At 31.2% G+C, this 14,903-nt stretch overlaps 1 protein-coding gene across 1 annotated transcript in view; it reads left to right on the top strand.

The window, feature by feature from the left end:
• Window positions 1-11,366: 11,366 nt before the first annotated feature.
• LOC129804908 (proton-coupled amino acid transporter-like protein pathetic) overlaps window positions 11,367-14,903 on the top strand; it is a 45,486-nt gene continuing 41,949 nt past the window's right edge. The window contains exon 1 of the mRNA XM_055852677.1: window positions 11,367-11,434. The gene's annotated coding sequence lies outside the window, so the exon portion shown is untranslated. The remainder of the gene's footprint in view (window positions 11,435-14,903) is intronic.

A 14,903-nucleotide genomic window follows, 5' to 3' on the forward strand; every position in this document is an offset into this window, starting at 1 on the left:
TTTTCTATGTTCTTAATGGATTTGGCTCATGGATCTTTTCAGCAAATTTGAGGAATTGGACTAGCTATTAAAATTTAATATTATTAATGAGTCACACTCATTTAAAATATATTAAAAATGAGTTGTTTGAAGCTTGAGTCGTCCGAAAGTAGCGCGCTTTCCCCTATATCTAAAATTAATTTCTGAAATAATTGAAATACTTTATCGTAAAATAGAAGTTCAAATATTGCGGTAAATACAATTTTGCACCCTTAAGTTTATCTTAAAGAATCTCTTCTTTTACTTAACACCACAAGATAATAAATTTATTCAAATAGGTTTTTATTTGTTTTACGTGAAATATCTTTCTGAAATTATAAATTACTCTCAATGTATTATATTTTTCATTTTTTTGCAGAATTAAGTACTTATGTAAAAAGCTCTTAAACAAGCTTAACAAGCTCAGATTTATTTTCTTTTATTGCTCTTGAAGATCACTTTGTAGACTCTTTATTCGCCCACTATTCATTCAAATCTCTCTGAGTCACTTAAAATAGTGCCAGATTTGTAACGGCGAGGAAGTTTTCCACCATTTTCGATTAAGCTTAATCTGCAGTGCCCCATTAAATCTTTTCATTCTGTGTCTGTTAAATTATCATCTTACAAACGTGAAAAATAAATAATGCGATATTTTTCTCAGACAAGGTATTGTTCTATTTTTTAAAGGAAACTTTTGAGCAGTGATAGCTGTTGTTTGTGGCAAAAAGAATAATCCTCGTTAGTAAATAATACAATACATGACCAAGTTCAATGCCATAATCTACATTGTTTCGCATTAGGTCATTATAGTAATGAAAATTTTATTGTAAAAAATTTTGCTGATCAATGAACATTTTCTATCTAATGCCCATAATGCCTATCTCGTGACATATTGCGTTAATTCACTTAATTAAAAATTTTTGAAAGAAAAAACTTTGTTTATGTGACAACAAGTGATAGGGGAAAGTACTCACCCTTCGAACGTTTATGCCTTCGAATAATGTAAATTTGCTTTTATTTTTCCTATAGACTTATATACAATTATCACATAATTATCAATAATTGATGATAAACTAACTAATATTTAATAAAAATGTGTAAATCTAAAAAATAAAAGAAAATTCACATTATTCGAAGACATGAACGTTCGAAGGGAGAATACTTTCCCCTAGATGTTATTGTTGGAAGTGGTATAAAGCTAAGTGAAACTATAGTTTTAGCAAGTCAAAGTGGATGTTTAATAATCAATTTTATATAAAAATGTGCCTCTATTTGGTTCTAAAAACAAGAATATGATTTAGAACTTTTGCAAAGTTATTTGTTAATTTAATGGATTTGTAAATTCTTTGCAGTGAGGAATAACTGACATAATTTATAATACGTGCTTCAATCAATAATTTACACTTTGAAAATAAGTAATATTTTTTTTTAATTTCTTTCGAATTACATACCTGAATACTATTTCATATACTAATTGATAAAATATGACTGTCTGTGCAAATAAAACAGCCAATTTCTTTTTAAGTTTTGAAGGATAGATTCTCTTGAATTTGTACGCGTTCAAAATTTGGATTGAGTAAGAACAATCCTCGGGAAAAATATATATTAGCAAATGTAACTGAAAGCGCAAAAACCTAATTTTAAATGCTCGAACTCCACGAGAAAGTAGTTTCCGCAATCCAAATTTTTTTTTCAAATTCTCACCATCCTGACTGTTCAACCTGCTCAACGGTTAAGAGATATTGACATCCGGTCTTGGGTGACCCCCCCACAAGTCAACATTCTCTACCGAACTAACTTACCCAAATTACCCCTCACTCCTTCCAAGCCCCTCCCAAACATGTTTTACGATTTTGCAAAAAATTGGCCCTGGCGATTTCGTTCATTTTTGGATATGTTTTGGAGGTAGTTCAGCTGAACATGACGACACCTATCATCAGAAAAATCGCGATCTTGGATTATTCAAGTTCAAAGTTCAACCAACCTGGAGGGCCTAATTTTCAAAGGATTTGGTTAAATTTGGACTTTTTTGAAAGAACTTGAAATTCTGAACCCGGTTGCATCCGTCGGAATCAGCAATAAATTGGGAAAGCAACGGTATTAGCACTATTTCAAAAATTCTGTTTTTCGAGGTTTTTTTCCTATTTTTCGACCCGGTAAAATTTTCTGTTTTTCTGTTTTTAAAATTTTCTCTTTGTGAAATGATAACTTTAGCTCTCGCTAGTATCGACTCGATACTATCGAATCTCTAGTATCGTTAAATCTAAATGATGAGATGAAATGAGTGTCGGCTCTTCTCGCATTGTCGACTCGTTATTGTGACACTTTGGGACAGTGCAACATAACCTCACTAGTTGCTTATTTTGATTTGCAAACAAAGTTTTTCCAATGATTTTAGTGATTTTAATTTAAAAAGATTACCCCGGAGAAACGTTTTTAAGAAAAATGTGATACACAGAGGGACTACAACTTTCATTTTGGACGAGGACTACTAAATTCCTGTTAGCCTCTGGTGTTTTACAGTTCACAAAGAGGAGCAAAAGATTCGAAGAAAGCAGATAAAACTGTCGTCACCTTCTGGACAGTCTCAAACGATGCAACTTCAATCCCTTAGTAGCTGCTTCCACTCATAAGCATTTCCCGATCCGTGTAGTGTAAAGATATTTTTGTAATTGAATATAATTAATAGAATAAAATATTTCGCATCCGATTTGGCCAATATTATTTCCATGTTACACCGTGTTTTACGATGGGCACAGAATAAATACTATTTATATTTTATATTATCATTAACAACATTTAATAAAGATAAATTAAAAGAGTGTGAAAAAGATTTTTACTGCCGAAAAAAAACCTTAAACTTTCAATAAATTTCACTTTGACAGTACAAATCGACAGCTTCAGAGCTGTCGATAAATTAGTGGCGATAATTATCGACACTAGCGACAAAAAATGCTAGTTATCATCTCGATCGCCCATAATCGACACTCGACACTAGCGATGGAACAATTAGATAGAGTTATCATTTCACCCCAGGTTTTTCTGTTCTCAAAATTTGCCCAATTCTTTCCATGATTTTCTGATATACTTTGTTGTTAGTCCAGCTGAACATTTCGCATTTAGACACTTTTCACCGGTTAAATCGCCTTAACCCTTTAACGACGAGATAGTTTTGCCTGACCGAAAATCAGCAATAAAAATGAAACCGATAAAATAAACTTGTGAAAGGTCTTACATCTAACCTTCGAAAAGCCAACAGAGTCTGACTAGGTATATTTTTTGCTTCTATGAACGATAGGCACAAAAATAGCTCAAAAATTTAAGTAATTTTTCTTAAAATTGGAAGTATAAAAAATAATTAAGATCAATTTTCAATAAGAGAATTTAAAAATTCGTCATTTTTGAACTTCAAAATTTACTATATAGCAAATAGCTGTAGACTTGCAAAAAACATCCTAGATTCCTTCAACCTTCTACTTTGCAATTACGTACAACATAAGAAAAAAAAATAACTTTAGGTAGGGGAGACCGGAGTACTTTTAGCCAGCAAATGAGGCTTTTTTCGCCCACGATTTGTAAAAAAAATGATATTGCCTAATATTTTTAAATTTATAAGTAGCATTAGGATATTGGCTATATGAAACAGTGTAGTTCAAAGCTCTAAAACCCTTGACTTTTTCTAGAGAGGATAATTAAAAAAGTATGACACATTGGCTACACGTGCCCCGGCCTGAGTAGATATAGCCATTTTTGGAGTGCTAATTGCCACCAGAATTCCAGACGAAATTTTAAACTGGAGATACCAAATATTGTTTTAATTGATATACTGAAGCCCACTGATGCTAAATATGTCACTTAAACCAAAAGAAAAAGGCTTTAGCCGACTTTTTTTATTTTTTTTATTTCTGTAATTGTGGAAAAATTGATGCAAACATCCTAAAAAAAAACTATTTCACAAATTGTTCATCCGAATGGCAATATTGCTTGGAATACCAATAGTACTTTTTCATCTAACAATTATCCATGTATTAGTGAAAAATCATTGATAGTTTTATCCCGCCACGGAAGAGTGGCTACATCTACCCCGAGAGCTATTTCAGTGTTTATTATCTTATATAAAAAGGGAGACAATTATTATCCAAGTGCAAAATATCTCTTAAATAACTTTATTAAATCAGAAACAAAGTAAAACTATGAGATTTTGTCTAACAACTTGGAAAACCAAATGCTGTGCCAAAAACTGTAACATCAAAACTACAATTTTATACCGATTTTATAAAAATGGTTCTAAATTATAGAATAACAGGATCAGACTTATAAATATTTCTGGGAATATGGGAATGTGTTCCTGCTTTCATTAAAAAAATACTTTGCTTAATGTACATTTTAAGGGAATCGAGAAAAATCCAGTTCTACCCCAAGTTAATTGTACCCCGGTCTCCCCTAGTCAGGAAAAATTATTTTCTTTATGGGACACCGGTGTTCCAATCGTCCTTAAAGGGTTAAGGGCAAAAGGGCCCAATTTTCACTCGATTTAATTGGTCTTTTTTTCTTTTTGATCTCCTTTTTCATATTGTCCATTCAATTACTCAGTGAATTTTCAACAATATTCTATTCAAAATGAACCCTATTTCCACTGGGAATTGAATTCATAACTTCATCTTTAATTAATTATTATTTCAACCAATAAAAGGCTTGTGGTTTATTATGCTAATGCAATAACAAGAAGAGTTATAGTCCAAGTTGTGGGGAAAAAAATTATTTATATAATACCAAAACGTTTTGGTAAATCCAAGAATCATTACGATCACAATTTCTGACCGGTTAGTATGGAATTTTTCTAGACGCTTTTATTGATGTCGGGAGGAAGAGGATTTGAGTCTCGTGAGAAGCACAAATAGAGCATGTTTGTGGCCTCTGGGCGCAATTTAGCGATGACAATTTCAAAAAGGTACATATTAAATTGAGAAATGTGTTGTCAATCGAAAAGTGCTCAAATAAGGAAATGTCTACTTGAATATCCTATGTACAATTTGCCAGGCTTGGAATTTCTCGCAAACAGTTGAAGAGAATGATGGAATTATCGCATTGTACCAAGGTTCTTAGATTGTCCCCGGCTAAAAAGTCCGGAGAGAAGTCAATTGGTGCGATAATTGAAAAAAGCTCCACCATTACAGAGGAAACGATTCAGTGGGGATTGACAATAAATTGGCTAACGAGGTGAGTGGGTGTCTAATGTTATCACTTTGATTGCTCTTGTTTTCACAACAACCACAGTTGTTGAAGATGAGCGAAAAAAAATCACATATAGAAGTAACAAATGGAATAATAAGACCTAAGTCCACTTTATGACTTGTGATTGGTGTCAATAAAAATCTCTCTCTGGACAGTCGAAAGAATAAACAAAAGACATTCTAGGAAGTTTACAGCAATTAATCTAAACACGCAACACCTTGAAAATCACCACCTTAACGCATGTTCTGCAAGATTTTTGTTGCTGCCCTCTCTCCTCACAAAGTATCTCTTAGCATTCTATCAGAGTTTGGTTAACTAAAAATTCACCGAAAAAATGTGATGAATTCCGTGTTTAAATATTATGACAACGCTATGCTTCAATTTGGAAAAGAATTGAGAGGAAATACCAGAGTAATTGGGTAAATACTAATCATCGAAAACAAGAATCAATCCCCAAAAATAGGTTCTTATGGAAGCTATGGACAATTTTTTCACACATCTCCCAAATATTCAAAAACCTTTTCAGAGAATAATAACCTCTCGATGGAGCATGAAATCAATTCGCATAAATTGTGAAATTCTCAGGAATACACCAAAATGGGCCACAGAGTAAATAGAGTGATAAATTTTCAACGGAAACCACTCAATATTTTGATGATCAAGCGATTGAGTAAAAGCTCCGAAAAGTCCCAAAAATCGCAATATAAAAATATCTATTCGATGGAGACGCCGGGTTTGCAAAGAGAAGATACACACCAGGCGTCTCCACTGCCAAGAATTTTTATACGAGTTTTATTTTCTCCCACGGTTTTGCTCAAATGAACTTATCTCTTGCAAGAGTGAATTGAAATTACTTTGTGATAATGAGAAATAATCTGGAAAATCGAGATAGATTTTTCTGGTAGTAAAACAATAAACACAGTACTTGAGGTTTAGCGCATTGTTTATGAACGTGGCACAAGGGAAAGTTATTTCGAATGAATTTCATTTTTTCTACATTATGCATTCTACATTATATTGCTGAAAAATTCAATCTTTGAAAAAACAGAAGAGGTTCTTGTTGACTTAAGGTAAAGTGCCCCCGAGTCGACCGGTGGTCAGTATTTGAATGTTTGATGGTGAATTTCTATCAAATTGTCAGTGATTCGTATTTATTTATGGAATAATTGATCTATTAATGTTAGATCATACGCCAAATATTAGTGCAAATATAAATAAATTGAATAAATAACTCTACCGGTCGACTTGAGGGCACTTTACCTTACATAGATTTAATGATTGATCTTGTTCCTTTTTCTTTAATTTTTGTGTGGTGTACTGATCCTATTTATGAAATCTTAATAAAAAGACGCCTTCATGTACACTTGTACAACAGATTTTCTTAGTCACTGGGAGTTTTATTCATTAGTTACTGCACGAAGCAGTAGAAAAAAATTAATTTTAAATAATGTCATTTAGAGATCATGTTTAGTGACTGTTGCTTTTTGCAGCGAAATTTTAAAATAATTTGGGAACCTTGACTTTCATCCCTTTCATCTGACTGTGTAGCCTTTTTTTAATTTTCATCCCAGATTGAATTTGATTATATTTATAATCAGTAGTGAATAAATATAGAACTCTCAATACTAAAACAACAATTCGTACTCGATCCTAAAACAGATTCATTTTTATAATCGTGGATTAAAAGAAAATGGACTACACGTATTTCTAACTTTCTGTTTTCGTTTTTAGTAATTACTCTACTGGTTCTCGTTGGAATTTTATTTTAATTTGTCAAAATTGCGGTTAATTTGCTTTAGGAAAATATTTACAGCAAAGTGCAGCAAAAATAAGCGTTTTCTAAAGTTTATAATAAATACGTTTTATCCAGAGTTTAATATCTATATGAATGAAACAAAAAGTCTTCAGATTTATTAACTTATATCAATCTGGGATGGTAGAAAACCGAAAAAAATCAATGAAATTTTCTATTAACTTTGAAACTCAGCTAAAATATTCCATTAATCTGTAAAAACAATAAACACTGTAACTTTTTTTATAACCAATAATATTATATTTTGAAGAGTATCTACGGTAGGAAGCCTACACAGTAAGCTCTATGTTTTACCTGGTAACTGTTTGAAATACTTCAAGAAAAAATGGAATAAAATTGTCTGATGAATTCGTGAAGAACTTGATGAGAGGAATCAAGAAAAAGCTGCGAAATATTGATAATCAAAAATTTAAAAAAATTCAGTGTATCTTAAGTATTTTAAAATGAAGTAAGGTTTCTAAAAATATTGTTCTTATTGTTCTTTCTTTTACAGTAATTTTTGATTTTAAAACATTTTTTCTTGTTAACAATTTTATCGTGGACACATTTTACAAAGGTAAACTTTATTAGAGTAATTTTCAGCAAATATTACAAGCCTTTCTTTCAGAGTGCCTCATTCAATAAAGAATTTTACTTCTGGAACTCAAAGAGAGAGAGCAGTTATATAATAGTCTTTTTCTCAATTTGTCACCGTCCTAGAGCTTAAACGATAAAAGATATAAAATCCCGCTCGTCGTTGACCGCCAATTAAAAAACAATATCTCCAGACGTTCTTTTCCTACTCCCCACTCCTATCCATCCCCCAAAACCATGTTTTTTTTCGTAAACGGATCATACAATTTTTTTCAGTTTTAAATATGTTTTGGAAGTAGTCCAGGCGAACATTTCGTCCAAACAAATATATGACCTAAAAAAATCACCATCTTGAATTTTCGAAAGTCAAAGTTTAACTAGTCTTGAAATCAGTAATGAATTGGTTCGCAAATGGCTTATCTTTCTCGTATTTACATTTTTTGTTTGTTTGTATTCTTGTAATCTTATGCCAGAACATTTTAAAATAATCATCTCTTTACCAATTTTTGATTTTGAAATGCTTTTGTGATTTATACCAAAAGATCATGCGAAAAATTAATTCACAGAGAGCCCTGTCTCATGAGTTCGTGCGTTCCGCAAAACTGGGAGACTTTGGCATCTCTCTTCATTTATTTAATATTAAAAGAAATTCTTAGACATTTATTTAAATAATTAACTTAAAAGTACAGCAAATACTTATTTTAATTAAATTTATTAAAGCAAAAGGGTGGAAAAGCGTCCAATACTTTCCGGGCTGTTCGAATTATTCAAGAAGAGTACTTTAAAAATCATTAACATATTTTGAATTAATTGTTTGGCCAAATCAGGTGAAAATTAGGTCCCTTATCCTTGAATAATTCAAGATGGAAATTTTTCTGGAGAAAGGTCTCGAAAGATTTAATGTTCAGCTGAACCACCTCCAAAATGACAGTGAAAACTTGAAAAATGTGCATTGTAGAAACTATTCTCTTTTGAGTTTCAGCAGTTAAAATCTTTAAAATTTGAAATAATCGTAAATTAGTTTATCTCCATAGCTCAAAGTAACCCCACCTGCCTCTACTTCATATAAATTCAGAAATTTGTGGTCAATTTAAAGTTCATTTACGGACCTAATTAAAATACATTGCTGGTCAAAATGACACAATTCATTAACCATTTAAATTCTTCTAACTATAAAACTTATCATCTGACTAAATTTCATTTATATTGATGGAATTGTTTTATTCATTTGATCAAACTGCAGCTGGTTTATTTTTTTACAAATACTAGTTTCTTACAGTTTATATGAAATTTAATTATACTATCTCTTATAACAATTTCAAAGATCCGTGTAAAATAAAAAATAGGATAGGATGATGTAAATAGTTACACAGTAGGAAATTGCCGGGACTCTCCGGTGGTGGTCAGTGGATTTGGAGTCACTTCACAAAGAAAAACACTTCTTTAATCTTTCCCAGAGCTTTCGGTCCTGGATGTGGACCTTCTTCAGTGGTCGACTGAATTATGTTTTTTGTACTTTATGAGGATCGTTATTTTGTGTGGGATTGAACAATATCATCACTTTCAGATTATCAATTGGGAAGGTACTATCAGGAAATTAGGTACTATCAGGAAATTGTTTTCACTGATTTTCAACTTTTGAGCAATTTTTCTTAGGTACGGATATGATGTGATTTGGCGCTTTCTGTTAATAATTTTCTTTTGTGACACACAAAGCTCTGGGAAAGACTGAAGAAGTGTTTTTTTGTGAAGTGACTTCAAATCCACTGGCCACCACCGGAGAGTCCCCTATTAATACACATCACGCCAGTTCTTCATTCAATTGCCGTGTAGATTACAGTGATGTTTTCAGGTATCTGAAATATTTTTATTAAGATGTATTTATTTAGCAAACGTTTATGAATTAAATGCAAGATAGCTTTGATATTTCTTATTTATATTAATTTATTAACTTAAATCCCAGTATTCCCTATTATTTTACCTGGAATTCTTTGCCATATCTACTTCTAAGATTCGAGGTAAAATCCAATCTAGTTCATTGTTCATATCCTTCAGCCTGTAAATCTGTCTTCAGACTAGATGCTTAGGGCTCAATATTTGATACAAGCTGATCCTCGAGAATATTTAAATTGCAAAATTTGGCAGTGGAGGATAATGCCCTAGGTACACTTACGACTGAAGCCGAGAGACGGCTTAACGTAATTATAATCAAAATAATGAGTATATTACACTTCCATCAGTTTCTGACTAATCCGTTAGTCGGTTCAAGCCGAGAGACGGCTTAGTTAGTGGGAAACTTATATGGAAATTAAGTCAAATCATTATTTTGATTATAATTACGTTAAGCTGTCTCTCGGCTTAAGTCGTAAGTATGTCTAGGTCAAAAGGTAAAAGAAATTTATTCAATGGACTTCTAATTGATCATCCTAAGCCAACAGTGTATAACAATTCAGGATAAATCTTTTACCGCCAAATTTCACAGGCTAAATTCTCGAGGTCCATCCGGAATTTCTTTGAACTTTTAGTACAGTTCTCTAAGATCTTAGAATTCTAAATATCAACCAACTAGTTGGTTCTTCAGAATCTCGTTCTTTAATATTAATAAACCTATCTTAAGTAAATATTTTCCATAAAATTTTAATTGACAAGGAATTAGAGTATAGTTAAAGCCATATGGCTATGCCTTAAATCTGAAGCTCGTATTACGTTTTAGTCCCTTTAATATTTTGGTCAATCGTTTTCTTAATATTTGATTTCACTTTTCATATTTTAAACTACAGTGATACATACTTAAAAATCACTGAGATGCAATAGATTTAAAATAAAACGTTTTATTGTTTTATTTGATTGTGCCTCTTGGTATCTCAATGAGCCAAAGTGACAAAGCTTTTGTTTAAGATAAGCACATTCTATCATTCATAAAGCAATAAACTTACTGCACCGAGTCGTTATTGAGATTGCATTGCAAGTGCTATGAAATCTTAGAATAAATCCGTCCTAAAATCCGTCTCCTGTTCTTACTGGTTAATTTGAATATGGTAATTCAGTACCGCGAGCTTCGCCCTTTTTTCCAAGACCATATGGCATTGAAGGTGGAAAAAAATCAAAAACCAGAACCACTAGTTTCAATCACATGGCACTTATAGGTTCCTCAAGTTGTAAGAACCATTTGAAATACGCGCAAAATATTTCTGTGTATGTGATCACCTCAAAAATTTGCCAGAAGATTGTTTTAGAATCTTTTTTTGTGGTTCTCCTTCGTGGATTTTGTTGGACTTGGGCCGAATCTAGAGGCAAACATTTGCGAACAACGTGCGGTGATGATGGTGCCATTAATTGAAAGGTTCCCGTCCACATTTCAGCCAGACTCTGCATCAATCCACTGTGATATTCCATCGCGTTCGCATCAACTCGAGATTTGTTTGGTGGCATTGAGAACTTATGACAACGCAGTGATTTTATAATAAAGAATTTGATTAATTCCTAGAGCAGTGCAAATAATCTACGGACCAGTGATTTTGCATTCAGTTAGGGCAGTGGTGATCAGTTGTTCTCAATATTCCTCTGCTTCAGCATCTGCATCGTTATTCTGTTTCGTAGCAAAGTTCCTCTATACTCATCTTCCTGTAATTGTGTCCAAATAGCAAGAAAAAATTACCGGACAATTACCCAGTGATCTTAAGCGTGTAAAAACGTGATATATTGCAAAAAAATTAATAAAATTCCTTCCGTTACTTGACATTGAAGGAACTTTTCGTGATCTTAAGAGCAACAAAGAACAAACGAATTTTTTTGGTAAGTAAAATTACAAGATTTCCTTAATAGTTTTGGGCAAAATATTTAAATATAACTCAGAAATTGAAATCCCACCACACCAATTCCGACGCACATTAATTTTTTCTGACCTTTTTAAAATTTCGCCAGTGAGACCCATTAAGAAATATTTTTTTTTACACTCTTTCAACACAATTAAATTCCCAGTGATGCATGTATTGGTAATGTTAATTCTTCCAACTCTCTTTTTCGGCAGATTAATTTATGTATGAGATCATGATCTCATCGCAATCATCATTGGTTACTCACGTGTATCAAAGCACCAAATACCTATAAAATGATGTATGTTTTGTCATTCAACTTCCCTGTTCTCTCTTGCAAATTGTCAATTTCCTCACTCTCTTATGTTCTACCTTCCGTTAAAACAATTAAGAGAAAATTATACTTACGACTTTTATGGAAAAAAAATCGCAACAAAAGTTTATAGAATTTTCCTCACCGTTTGGTGTCACAAATTTGTGTCTTGAGCATTCATTGCGCCTGATGGGTTATTAAAAGATTTTTGCTTTCTAAGCTCAAAGCTTTCAATAGAGGGAGTTCTTCCACGAAAGCTCTCCCATACGGCTTTGAATTTGAAAGTGTTATACAAACTGATTGAGGCTTTTATCTTATCTTGGCTTTTTTTTCCTATGCCTTAATCAAAAATTGAATAATTTCTCAGGAGTGCACTCTCAATTGATGATTGAAAATTTAATAAGCGTTATGGGCTGTTAAATCTTTTCAATTTTGAAGAATCAGTTCCATTACGTCATTTTCCATTCCACAATCAATTTATCGCGGGCATTTGCAGTGGTTCTTTATTTCATTCTGTTCAAATAAATACAACAATTCACGGTACTTCCTATGACTAAGGGAAAGGTGGGGACTTTTTCAAATGTATGACGTTGGAAAATAATACGACAATCACAAATTTTTTTTGAAATGTATTACAAAAACAACTAGAAAAATTAGAAAAATAAAAATAGAAAAATTACAGTAGAGTTCGAGAAATATTTAATTTTTTTTAAATAAAATTTAATGATGTCTAAAAAGGATGATTTGTGAAAATAATTTTGTAATTAACTTTTAAAAATATTAAAAGTTTGAATAATTTAATTACCCGTACTAAAAAACTCAAATTCAGCAGATTGTTTTTATGAAAAACGTATTTCCATATTTTCATAAAATTAGCAGATATAAATTATTTATAATTCAATAAGAAAATAATACTATGATAGAAATACTACTTTTAGTCGCTTGATAAATCGTTATCACATAACTTAATTGGTTTATCGAGTTTAGTACACTACATACATTATGGGAAAATAAAAGGGACGCACTAATATTTTACATACAATATTAGAAACATTAAATTTTCTAATTTTTTTGTTTCTGTAAAATTTCAAATTACTGAAAATAAAATAGTATACCAAAGTCCTGTTTTACAATAATTATTTTTTGTTGTTTTTAATTGAAACTTTTTTTTATATAAATTCAATATCATTGAAGATTATTGAGGTAGGGTCGCAGCATGACCTATTGGTACTTTAACAAATTGTGTCATGATCTAATGGCACTCTTTTGTACGATTTGTAATATGAAATCTGCAATATGATAGATAAAGGCAAATTAATGGAAAATAAAGTCATATTTACTTTCTTTTATGATAATAAATTTCGATATTTTGACGAAATTGCTCATAAGTGTTCCTGCCGAAAAGGTCTACCTTCGACCCTTTCTGTATTTTCGCTTTTCGATTTTAATTATTTTTCAATTTATGCAATAACAATGAAGCTTTTCTATTTAAGTATTTATTTTAAATTAGCGTAGAGGGAAGTGGGGCACCTTTGAAATTGGAACTTTTCACCTATTTTGAAATAAAATTGAGCCTTATCGTGATATAATTTAGCTTCTCAATCTGTTTGTGCAGTTAAATTATAACAAGATAAGGCTTAATTTTATTTAAAAGTGTGTGAAAAATCCCAATTTCAAATGTGACTCAGTTTCAAAAGTGCCCCATTTCGCCCTATTGATAAGTTCGAAAAGAATTAAGGCTGTAAAACCAAAAGATAGACTTTTTATACTAAATTATTAAAAAAAATAGTTCTATATTGACTTTCTATCCCTCCTCACCCTTGACATATGTCTGAAGCCTATCGTGTTATTATGACCAAGATCTCATCACAAACAGAAACATTAACAGTTTGAAAATAAACAAATATCCTTATAAAAAAAATTATCTATCACTATAAGTCGGTATTATTTAAATACACCTTAAACTTCTTGAAAAATACTAAATTTCTTCTGATCCTAAAGCGTGGACATCTAAACAGGACGTGATCCTTTTGTCCTCATGTACATTACAAACCTGAAACGGTGGGTTTTCTACAACCTTAATATGAAAAAAAGGTCGATAGTGATTTGCGATTAATCGGCCAATAGTTGTGATAGCTCCTCTTGTTAAATCTCCCAATTTAAACAATAAAAAATATAGATCCTTTCTGTTCTTCTAATTCAGGTTTGCTCTTTAATCATTTTTTTGTAAGTTAATTGAATTAATTAACAGACAGTATATAAAATCCTGTAATTAATTGCCTTTTTTGAGGATAGATATTATCACAAATTTTTTATGTTCAATGTGTAATAAAAAGTTAGGTAGATAATTTTTTTTTTAGAATGACATTAATGTCTTAAAATCGTAATGTTTTAGAAATTAGATAGGATATTTTAACTTCAGAAAAAAATTTAACAATAAGTTTTATTATTTAAATTTAAGTATTTGAAAGTTGATCTTATATTAAAATTTACGTAAACAAAGAAGAAACATTAACATAATTTCTTGACATGTTCCTTAATTAAGTTTGTAATATTTTATTCATTAGTAAATTGCAAGTTCAATAATTTTTCTCGTTACAAATATGCATATTATCAAAAAATGAAAAATTTATTGTCACATTATTTTAAAATATTTTCAATGCTGTCGCAGATTTTGTGTGGTACGTTAAAGCCGGGGCACATTTATTAATATTTTTTAATCATAGATATTTAGTATCAAATTTAAATTTTATTACATTACGTAAAGGAATAAAATATCGGTTTATAAATGGATTACTACCGGGTTGTAATCGATTAGAACCAGTTCAGATTAGTCAGAAATTTTCATACCTCTCCATAATTCATTCGGTTGTGAAATAAGCTCTCTAGAGCCTTTTTAACTTTTGAACTTGAAAATCCATTATTGGGAATGATTCTACGGTATTTTCCTATAGGGGAAAGTACTCTCCCTTCGAACGTTCATGCCTTTGAATAATGTGAGTTTTCTATTATTTTTCCTAAAGACTTACACACAATTTTTACATAATTATCAATAATTCATGATAAGATAATTAATATTTAATAAAAATGTGTAAATCCCTTAGGGAAAATAAAAGAAAATTCACAGTGTTACAAG

The sequence above is a fragment of the Phlebotomus papatasi genome, chromosome 2 (assembly GCF_024763615.1).
Source record: "Phlebotomus papatasi isolate M1 chromosome 2, Ppap_2.1, whole genome shotgun sequence".
NCBI classification, from domain to species: Eukaryota; Metazoa; Arthropoda; class Insecta; order Diptera; family Psychodidae; genus Phlebotomus; species Phlebotomus papatasi.